Source organism: Panulirus ornatus, chromosome 29 (assembly GCF_036320965.1).
Source record: "Panulirus ornatus isolate Po-2019 chromosome 29, ASM3632096v1, whole genome shotgun sequence".
Taxonomy (NCBI): domain Eukaryota; kingdom Metazoa; phylum Arthropoda; class Malacostraca; order Decapoda; family Palinuridae; genus Panulirus; species Panulirus ornatus.
The window spans coordinates 15,702,995-15,714,611 of record NC_092252.1 but is presented as its reverse complement, the minus strand read 5'-3'; the positions used below and the strand labels follow the sequence as shown (position 1 = coordinate 15,714,611).

Genomic DNA, 11,617 nt, shown 5'->3' with positions numbered 1-11,617 from the left:
ATATATATATATATATATATATATATATATATATATATATATATATATATATATATATACACACACACACACACACACACACACACACACACACACACATTTATATTATTGTAATGATTATTGAAGAACTGCCTGTTCAAGAAGCTAAAAGTATATCCCGTACTATCTTCTCTTGGCTTTTGTCTCCTGGCAACATTACAGCTGTTCTCTCGTAATGACAGAAGCAACTCACTTTGCTGCTCCATCTCTTCTGAACTCCACCTTGGATGAATCTAACTTCCCCTCATCCCCACCAGACGCGCCTCTGACCATCTTCTGCCCTTTACACCATCTCTTGCTACAGTCCAGAATGCCCTGGAGACAAGCAGGGTGTATGGACTAAATGCCACCATCTTTCCTCATGTTTTGATAGGGAGATCTTCCAAATTGGCTCCTGTGCTTGCTCGTCTATTCCAGTCTTGCTACAGATCAAAAGTTTCCCATCTCGGAAACATGCTTGAGTGCATGCAATCCAGAAACGGGATGAGTGTTCCCCACTCTTTGTCCTGTTGGTCTGACTTCCAGTAAATCCAGAGTTTATGAATCTCATTTTAATTCCCGTCTTCGTCATGATCTTATATCTTGCATTCTTCTCTGTGATCGTCAGTATGGCTGTTTCACGGCGAGATCCACTGGTGATAATCCTTCCTAAAGCTTATCTTAAGCTGATCATAGTTTCTAAGAGACTTGAGGAGATCTTATGTTGATCTTAAGCTGATCATAGTTTCTGAGAGACTTGAGGAAATCTTATGTTGAAGCCCTTCATATGTCGAGAGCTCCAGACGGGATATGGCACTGAGGCGTCTTATCTCCAAACTCTCTTCTCTTTTCTTTCCTCCCTCATTCTATTCTCTCTTTAGCTTCCTTATGGCCAGTTTACTTCTTAAATGGTTAATTGATCATCTCCCTCTTTCTCTATGAACAGTGGTGACTCCCAAGGGTTCTGTCCTGCCTCCTACACTTTTCCTTCCTTTTATTAACGATTTTCATTCGTCAACAGATAACCGAGTGTACTCACTCGCTGACGTCTCAACACTGTTCTCCTCTACTTCTCTCAAATCCGTCTCATATGTTGGTCGGTCCACGTCTCGCCTCGTCTCAAATTCCTCACAGATTTGGACAAGATGGGACAATCCAAACCAATTTACGTTTAATGCCTCTAGAAAATCCAGTTCACATAATTTTTTCTTTCTAAAAGACCTCCGACAATTTTGCCATCTCCTTTGATGGCTCTTTAATTCCACCATTTCGACTTAGTAAACATCTTAGGCATCACCCTAATATCTACATTTTGCAACCTCAATGTTTTACATATAGCCAAGTTCTGCTTCGGAGATGCTCAAAGCTCCTCCTTTGTGATCGTTTCCTTCGCTTACATGGAGGGTGGATTCGTCCTCTTGTGCAGTACTGCTCTCGCATCTGGGGTGGTTGTGGTCCGACACTCCAATTCAGGACCTCCTACCACTCCTGAACCTCCCCAGAACCTGACCCACTTGCCCTACGCCGCAGTGGTTGCTGTTCTCTCTCTCTCTTTATCTACAGCTATTACTCCGGGTTCTGTTCTCCAGACCTGGCAAGGGAGGGATGTGTGTGTGTGTGTGCTCCGCCATATAGCTATTACCCACGTATTATTCAACGAACGATTGCATAGTCCAGTAGATTGGTTGGTTCACTTTGGTTTACTTCGGCAATTTGTTTGGGTTTATTTCGATGGGTTGACTTCGTATAAGTTCTTTGGCTTGGGTTTATTTTGGTAGTGTGCTTTACTTACTAGGCTTGGTTTAGGTCAGTGGTTTAGTCACCTCGGGTGGTTTTTTTTACATGGCGTGTAAGTTTTAGTTTAGTGCAGCAAATTACGGTTTATTTACATGATCATTCAGGAAGACAATAACTCGCTGTGATACCATCAACCACCGGGGGATGGTTCCGTTGTCCATCCTGTGTATAGAACAATGTCCAGGTGCCGTACTGTAACGTCGGCGTCGGAGGGGGTGGAAGATGCCGTTGTTCGGCCTATAGAGAAAAAAAAAACGGAGAGAGAGAGAGAGAGAGAGAGAGAGAGAGAGAGAGAGAGAGAGAGAGAGAGAGAGAGAGAGAGAGACTAAAGTTCGGTGTGGCAGGAATCAGTCGGGAATTAGGTTAAACTTCTTGCGGGGCAGTGAACCAGCTGCGTCACGAGGCGTCTACTTCATCCACTCCCTCAGGAGGGAGAGGTGGAGGTGGGTGGGGAGCATGATCTCCTCCAGCCTCCGCCACGAGGAGACCTTCCCTCCTCCTCCTCCTCCTCCTCCTCCTCCTCCTCCTCCTCCTCCTCCATCTATTGGCCGCCGCTCCACTGGTGGTGGTTTGTGCTGGAGCGGTTCGTTGGCCCGTGCGATCTACATTTATTGTTACACATATATATTGCCAGCACCAAACAACCGTTATATATATATATATATATATATATATATATATATATATATATATATATATATATATATATATATATATATATATATATATATATATTCTTGTATCGTGTTGAATGTCATTATTGCTGTTTCTTGAATTTTTTTTTCGTAAAAAAACTTTATTTTGTGAGAGGATTACGTTCCATGTTTCCTGTGTGAGGGATTCGAACCACGGAATGAACCGCCGAGATAATCCGTTAATCAGGTGACGTTTCATGATGGGAAGGAACACCTTCCCTCCAACCCTTTGTCTAATCAATGCTTCCTCTCGTAATTTGTTCTGCGTGTGAACATGCTGTGCCAAGAACAGTTTCGTCTCTTGAGCTTACGGTGTGTCTGTGTGAAGCTTCGTACCCGATGAGTGCTATTTCGGATCGGCTTCGTATTAAAAGTCTCGTATCGAATGAGATTTGTATCTGGTCATTTCTGCATTTGGTAGGTTGTCTCAATAGCTTTATACCATAGATGTTTTCTTATAATTCTTGCTATCTTATCTGTATATGAAATTAGTTGATATATGTGAAGATTTGTTATATATACTGAGAACAGTCCTGCTCTTTTGAAACAGTTCCGAACCCGAAATTCCGCTGAGGAAGAAAAGACTTCTATCGGAATAGCTCCAAACTTGGCTCCTTATTTAAGCAGTTTACTGCAAACACAAGCTGTATACACCACCGTGTGTGGACACTTGTGGAGGGTGTGGTGACGGGCCAAGTGGAGGGTGTGGTGACGGGCCAAGTGGAGGATGTGGTGACGGGCCAAGTGGAGGGTCTGGTGACGGGCCAAGTGGAGGGTGTGGTGACGGGCCAAGTGGAAGGTGTGGTGATGAGCCAAGTGGAGGGTGTGGTGACGGGCCAAGTGGAGGGTGTGGTGACGGGCCAAGTGGAGGGTGTGGTGACGGGTTGGCCCAGAGAACACTCCCCCCTCCCCCTCCGCCTCCCCCACCTCCTACTCAGAGAAGCCCAGAGTTCGTTGTGAACACCGTTATACGCGTCCCCGTGAGATTATGAGTCTGTGACGCACTTTGTGACGCACTGGTGTGTTGTGTGACGCTGGGGTAAACCCATACTTGTTAGTTTTTTTGCGTCTGTTGTGCTGTGCTGTGTGTGTGTGTGTGTGTGTGTGTGTGTGTGTGTGTGTGTGTTGGGTGGGGGGAAGGGGAGTGGATGATGATTCAAAGAGCCATCTTCACGTAAAGTCATCGTCTTCATGGAGCTTAGTCATCTACCTCAAGGAATGGAGTCATCTTCGGGGAGCGAAGTCATCTTCAAGGAACTCTCACCTTCCTGAGAGAGTCGTCGAGTCATCTTCAAGATGCTTATGATTCATCTTCTTCAAGGAAAGTGTCATCTTCAAGAACATGAATCGTCTTTTTTGAAGTAGTGAACCACCTCTATTTACGGGTTTATTAGGTCCTGTTTATCACACACACACACACACACACACACACACACACATATATACACATACTCACACACACACACACACACACACACACACACACACACACACACAGCTGGTACAGATACTCTTATCTTTTCTTCCCGTTTTCTTCTGCATTCGTAGCCCGTGTGCATAGAGAGACCCGTATTAATCCTGTTTGGTGCCGCCATCTTTAAAACTAACCCAAACGTAGTTCAGATTTCAATAATAGATATTTAAATGTTCAATTAGTAAGAGAACTGACTTTAAAAGGCCATAATTGTTCAGTGAGAAATCGTGAACAGTTTGGCCATTTGTCGTGTTTGTGAATCATGTAAACCTTGAGCGACTGGGGGCAGTTTCTGGGGGTAGTTTCTGGGGGTAGTTTCTGGGGGCGGGGCAGTTTCTGGGGGTAGTTTCGGGGGGGGGGGGTTGTCTGAGATTAATTTCCATTTCGCCTTTGTTGATGATATCAGCGTGGCGACCTGTTCCCCCTGAGACTGAAGGCGGGAAGTTCATATATCAGGGGTTTGAAAAAAAGAGAGACTCGCTTGAAATTGTTCGAATTATGTAAATTTTATGAATGGCTGTGTGTGTGTGTGTGTTTGTGTGTGTTTGTGTGTGTTTGTGTGTGTATGTGTGTGTGTGTGTGTGTGTGTGTGTGTGTGTGTGTCCCAGCACGTAAATCTCAATTCATTATGATAAACGGACCATGATGGCCTCTCCCAGCCAGTACAACATCACCACCACGTGCACACCTCCTGTATGATCACCACCACCACCACGTGCACACCTCCTGTACTATCACCACGTGATGGCACAGAAGCAGTTGTTACCAGCGACAGAGCGAGACAACCATAATAATCCGGAACATTAAAGTTCCAGAGCTTCAGTAAACCGAAACATTAAAGTTCCAGAGCTTCAGTAAACCGAAACATTAAAGTTCCAAAGCTTCAGCAATCTGAAGCATTAGAATTCCAAAGCGTCTGTAATAATCCGATACATAAAGAAATCTAATCCTTACTATATTTTCTATAATTCTATGCCATAGAGTACCATTTATCTCTTGTTCTTTATTTCGAACTGGTGATACATGGTATCTATGATGCTTCGAAACACCGATGCTTCGGATGTATCGTCATGTATCCCCTCCCAGCCTCCATCACACACTGGTGGCAGAGGGCTAGACCCCCTGACTGAGGTTGTGTCGCCGTGTGTTGTGACTGGGAAGCTTAAACTCACTAACATTTGTTTTATCACAAGGTGAAGGCCCTTCCGTCCCCCACCACACACACACACACACACACACACACACACACACATTTTTCCGGCCAGGATTGATTTTCGTGCATTTAAAATTGCATGACCCCATCCTCTTTGTCCTCAAGAGTCAGAGGTCGAACTTACGAGAACTGGTAACAAGATATATGTTTACACAGTGTCTATAGATTAAGATTTAACATTGATAAGACGTATGTTCGTAATTTGTGGTGGACTGAAATGCATTGTCTATCTAAAAGCTTGACCGTTGGCGTGGTGAAGTGTGTGTCTGATAATACTGTCATCACATTGCCTCGGTTTTGACCGTACCTTTTCAGATGCAAGTATTTTGTAGGTTTTGAACTCCAAGAAATGGACTTATAAATGGAAGGTTCGATGTTGGAGAGTTAATTTGTATATTTAAGTGGGAGATGAAGACGAAGCGGAAGCCGAAGTATTTAGGGGGTTTCGGACGCTGCGAGTCTGTCATGGCGGCTTCCGGTGCGCGCGTGACTCCTGGGCCGTTGGCTTTGTTTGTTACCCAATTCTCTGCTTTGTCTTACCTTGTGGTCGTTCTCCTGTGTTTATTCGCATTCTTTAGCTTGCATTTTTTTTAAATCAGTGGAGTTCCTTCTTGGCTGTGAGGGTGAAACTCTGCTTTGTGTTGGGTTTTGAAAGTGTAATGAAGTTTTGAGATGTGTTCATTAATATTGTCTTTTTTCATCTCGTTGTCGCCGCGTCAGATGATTTCAAGTAATTAATCAATTTCATGACGTTCTCGGGTGATGGGTGTTCGTTTCTACGTATGTTCTCTAATGTTCTGTAGGGGATTTTAGTTAGTGTAGCCGTATGTTTAAAAGTTCTGATTTTTAAGGGTTTTCTAATCTTAGTGTTCTCAGTTTCGTGTTTAGAGATGTTTTCTAATGCTTTAATGTGATTGCCCGTGTTATACTTTGTTGTTCTCTAAAGTTCCCTCATGGTATTTGAGGTTCTGCCGTGTTCTTCATTTCCCCTCCCTCCCTCCCTTTGTATCTGAAGTTTTCTCATTGTATATTTTGGTTTCTAGTATTTCCATGATTGTTTTGTTATTCTCGTGTTTTCTGGTCCGTTCGTGTTCACTTTTGACTACTGCTTTTCACATTTAGTGGCTCCTCTTGAGTTCTCTGTTCTTCCCAAGTGTTATTTGTTACTATGGTGTTTCAGATGTTCTTGAGTATTAACTATCTGTTCTTTTTGTTCTCTAGGTGTCCCGTGGTCTCTGATTGTTCCCATTTTGTTGCCTGTTGGTTTCCACTGAGTTTAGGATATACCATCATGTTCTTTAATGTTTTCTGGTGTTCGGTTTGCTCCGTGCAGCCGTGCTCTACACCCAGCAACCGCTCCTTTATGTTCTCTAGTGCTTCGTGGTGTTCTCTGTTCTTCCCAGTCGTCCTCTCCATCTAACAACTGTGTTCCTCTATGTTCTCCAGTGTTCCCAGTTGTTCTTTAGTGGTTCTCCTCTCCCCCCCTTCGCCTGAGGTGCGCGCAGTCTCCGCCGGCGGCGTACGCCCTCTCCTCCACGCCTGGTGTGCGGGCGGGGGAGGCTTGGAGGACCTCCCTCACCACGGAACGCCACCACCCACCCGCCATCACCATGCAGGGCGCCGACACTCAGCGCGTCGTCGTGCAAACTGCCGCCACGAACAGTCGAGTTCTCCGTGCAGGTCGATGAACGTATTGGAGTCCAGATTCCTCGGTTACAGTTTGGGCTTCTGACCTTCCTCTGGTCACTGCTGAACACCGCCTTACGTTCCAACCCACGATGACTGTGGACATTAGATGTACACACACACACACACACCACACACACACACACACACACACACACACACACACATTTGGCAATCACTAATTATTTTGAGAGCGGAAATTAATAAATATGTGTGTGTGTGTGTGTGTGTGTGTGGTGTGTGTGTGTGTGGCAAGGTGCCGACGGGAATGAATAAAGGCAGACAGTATGAATTATGTACATGTGTATATATGTATATTTCTCTGTGTGTATATATATGTATACGTTGAGATGTATAGGTATGTATATGTGCGTTTGTGGACGTGTATGTATATACATGTGTATGTGGGTGGGTTGGGCCACTCTTTCGTCTGTTTCCTTGCGCTACCTCGCTAACCCGAGAGACAGCGACAAAGTATAATAGATATTAAATAGATATGAATATCCCTGTGGATGGGGTTGAAAGAATACTTCTCACGTATTCCCTGCGTGTCGTAGAAGGCGACTAAAAGGGGAGGGAGCGAGGGGCTGGAAATCCTCCCCTCCCGTTTTTTAACTTTTCAAAAAGAGGGAACAGAGAAGGGGGCCAAGTGAGGATATTCCCTCTAAGGCTCAGTCCACTGTTCATAAAGCTACCTTGTTAACGAGGGAAATGGCGAATATATATATATATATATATATATATATATATATATATATATATATATATATATATATATATATATATATTTAACCAAACAGCTGTTTGGGTGAAATGTTTAGCGTTGCTGACCCTGATTCACGCGCCGGTCTGTCCGGTTTCGAATCGTGAGCGGGCGTGGCATTCGGCCCACAGCCATTCCCAACAGTTCATCATCTCCTGGGCGGTGGTCGATACTGGGCTTAGGCTGATGTGTGTGTGTGTGTGTGTGTGTGTGTGTGTGTGTGTGTATTAAAGACACTGTACACGAGTGTAAAACTCTCTCCCCATAACATACGAATGGTACACACACACACACACACACACACACACACACACACACATTTGGCAATCACTAAATATTTTGAGAGCGGAAATTAATTACGAGAGACGAGTCTGTCCACATGAGCCTCGTGAGTTGCCGGCAACTGCTTGGACGAACAATTTAGTGTTTGTTCTTCTCGTCAACAGGTGGCACTAGCATGAAAGTATTTGTTGACATCTCTTGTAGCAGAGACATAATTTTTTTTGTAAATATGTACTTCCGTGTTGGCACCTGGCGCTCTACACGTCCCTGTGTGAGGATCAGAGGGTTGGTAACACACACACACACACACACACACATATATATATATATGTATATATATATATATATATATATATATATATATATATATATATATATATATATATATATATTCCATTAATATCTGAAGAGGAAGAAAATGGTGAAACGTTCCTTCTTTCAGTCACTTACGTAATGTGAGTTATTAATGAATACAAGTGAATGTTGAGCATCAAGAGAATGTTGAACTGAAATGTTACATTCCACTGGAAATGTGGACCAGGCTTAGGTATGTGTGACCCTATTGTTCTTTTTCGTGCATGTGTCAATATAACAATTTACACACATGGATCCACACAGACTAGATTTTCAGACCTTTTTTTTTTTAAATTGATGGTTAAATTACGAGTATTAATTATTTCAGATTTGCTCTTTGATAACGAATATGTGATATATTGATTAGTATTACAGTAAATATTGAGGTAGAGTATATCTGGAGTGAGCAAAGTTCAAGCACATATTAATCTGGTTTAACACATATACGTCTGGTTCATTTGAACTGAACATTGACATGACTTTCGTGCATCACGGAACAGATCACTAAATCGTGCCACATGATTTTTATTCGTGTATGAATTTTGGAACTTGTATCGTCAGAGAAATGTAATGCCAATTTTACAAGTATAACATTTCACCGAGTGGTCGATGTCTTTACCTAGAAACTACGAGAACACGTAATGAAAATGAGAAATAAAATTATTTTCATCGGAACCGGGAGCGGTTCTCGATTTCTGCCGGCTCGGGGACCGTGAGAAGCTCATGTTACGCGAGGTGTCGCGACACATGGAAGCCATGTCGAGGTCGGAAAGGGTCATCGATTTCGCGTCGGACAAGATTTGGTTATATGTCTTTATTGACGTATCTCCTGATGGTTGCTTCAGTCGATATGGTGTCCCGCTGACGATGTTCATATGTTCATATTAGGACATAGTCTCCAAGGGGCTTGGGGCTACAGCTATCGCGCCAAGTTGATGAAAATATGGCGAGAAACCCTTCCCCCTTTCCCTTTCCCGCCGAGGGAATGGTAGAGATATTCGACAAATAAAAACAACTGGGAGGAATTCAAGTAAATTCAGCTGTCTCATTCCTCCAACCGGCAGAAATCGGAAACCACTCCCGGTTCCGGAAACAGTGACTGAAAGACTTAAGTCATCTATTCGCTCAATAGATGGCGCGCGTAAATTTCATCGGTTGGCAACATCTGGCATGATTCCCCATCACTTTTTTTCGTGTGCGCACCTTCGTCTCTTTCTCCAATAGTCAAGTCACACAGCATAGTTGAGTAATCATAGATTCGAGATTGTAAATGATACCCCTTGTCACACTGTGAACAGTTTGATAGTCCCAAGACGAGAATATAAATAAGGGGACTGTAATAATATTGAAAATGGATTTTATCTCACGATATTTGGAAAATGTATATCAATTTTCCTCAGCGGTTGATATATTAATATACTACTACTCATTTGGTGTTATATATCATATATAAACTGTGGGTTTATATGACAGTGGACGTATCAGAGGGGCCTTACCTTACTTTTTTTCTTAAGTCTTAAAAACGTTGTGTGAAAGGCGCGGAGAACGATTGTGGTGCGCACGACATTCCTCACTTTCGACCAATTAGGTCGTCCAGCCCCCGGAAGCCATGATTGGTTGAGCGACTACTAGTATCTCGGAGATAAACGTATATATGTATATATATATATATATATATATATATATATATATATATATATATGTGTGTGTGTGTGTGTGTGTGTGTGTGTGTGTGGTTTATACATATGCTACATGTATCGTGCCAATAAGAGGCATGTATGATTGCTGTATGTTGTGAACGATGGCGTGTTGTGTCGGCTAAATAGCTTCCGGCGGATGTTATCAGCAGGAAGTGCATGCTATACAACTTGGTCAGTGTTAAGTGTTGTTGGCTGGAGGTTTTATTGTGGTCTCACTCGGGCACACAGTTCCGTGCTGTGTGTGTGTGTGTGTGTGTGTGTCTTCATCAACCAATAGATATTTATTCTCGTGTCCTCAAGTGGAGAAAGTGTGTGTTTTCTCTGCGTCAAATAAATAAAAGCCTCGTTGCGCTTGTAGCGTCATTGCGAAACCTGCGCGTGATGACGTCAGGTGAACGATATTTTCGACTGCTGTTATTATCTTGTTAGTCACTGATGTTGTGAGGCACACCAAGTGGTTGTGGTGGGTTATGAACCTGAAATGGTTGCGTCATGAACTAAAGCGGGTTGTGTATTGTAAGGTTAATAGTTGTTGTAATCAATGTGATTGTGTTATGAATTTAGGTTGTTTGTTGTGAATTGAGAGACATGGTTGTGTAACACAAGTGGTTGTTTTGGTCTCATGCCAGTGGTACTGTTAACTGCTGAGTTCTCATCAGTGGGATAGAGTATGTGGTCCAGTTCCACACTCGTGGGAAACTACCATTTTTGTCAGAGCTTGTGAAACTACTCGTTTATCTGATAAATTGGTTAAGAATGTAAACTCCAACTTTATTATCTCCGATGTATTTAATGTTATGATTGAGCCTGGCGCGTCCAGCAGCGTAAAGTCAGCTTCACTGAGTTGTAGAATGAGACCCAAAATCGCTTATGTGATCGTCGTGCTTATCCAGGCGCCACGGCGAAATGGACTTTATCAAGTCTGGACTTTAAGGTTGGTGTAATCCATCATTGACCGTTAAGACCATGACCGACATTTGTATTGGTCTTTCAGTAGGCCATAAAAATGTAACATGTCTCTCTTATCGTTAACAGTTAAATGTTGAAGGTTCTCATGTTTACAAAATCGTTGCTTGTGGCCGCTACAAAACACTTTCTTTTCTGAAACTATAAGAGGATTTCTATTCTCCGGACTCGTTAAGAGTTCTTTGAGTAAAGCATGTAAATATATCGTATTATTATTATCATTATTGCTTGGGACTCCATCCAGGACGCTAATATCAAACATGGCCTGATTATTCAGCCTGAGTGATCACGGGTGGGTGTGGGGCGTGGCAGTTGCCATGCATCACCAGCGTCACTATCCATTTCACAGATACAGAGTCAGTTGCCTGTCTGACCTAAGGCCGTCTCAACTAAGGCTGACTCATTAATTATGCCGTCAGCTCTTGCCTTCTGTGGTGTAAGTTAATGACAGTATGTTATATGCACAAGATACGTGTGTCATGTAATACATGACACTGGGAGAGTGGCGCAGCTGCCTGTGATTTTAGTTCAGCCTTGTTATTAATTGTCCGGAATGAAACCAGTAGCTGATAAATCCAATTTTGCAGTAGGACGCTCATTATGAAAGCTAGGATTACTTCTCTTTTTTTTTTTTTTTGTCCTCTTATGACAGAAGAGCAATTGACTCAG

At 43.0% G+C, this 11,617-nt stretch overlaps 1 protein-coding gene across 2 annotated transcripts in view; it reads left to right on the top strand.

Moving 5' to 3' along the window:
* Positions 1-11,617, top strand: part of Rhp (GTP-Rho-binding protein rhophilin) — a 117,317-nt gene that overhangs the window by 86,165 nt on the left and 19,535 nt on the right. The gene's annotated exons all lie outside the window — the stretch shown is intronic.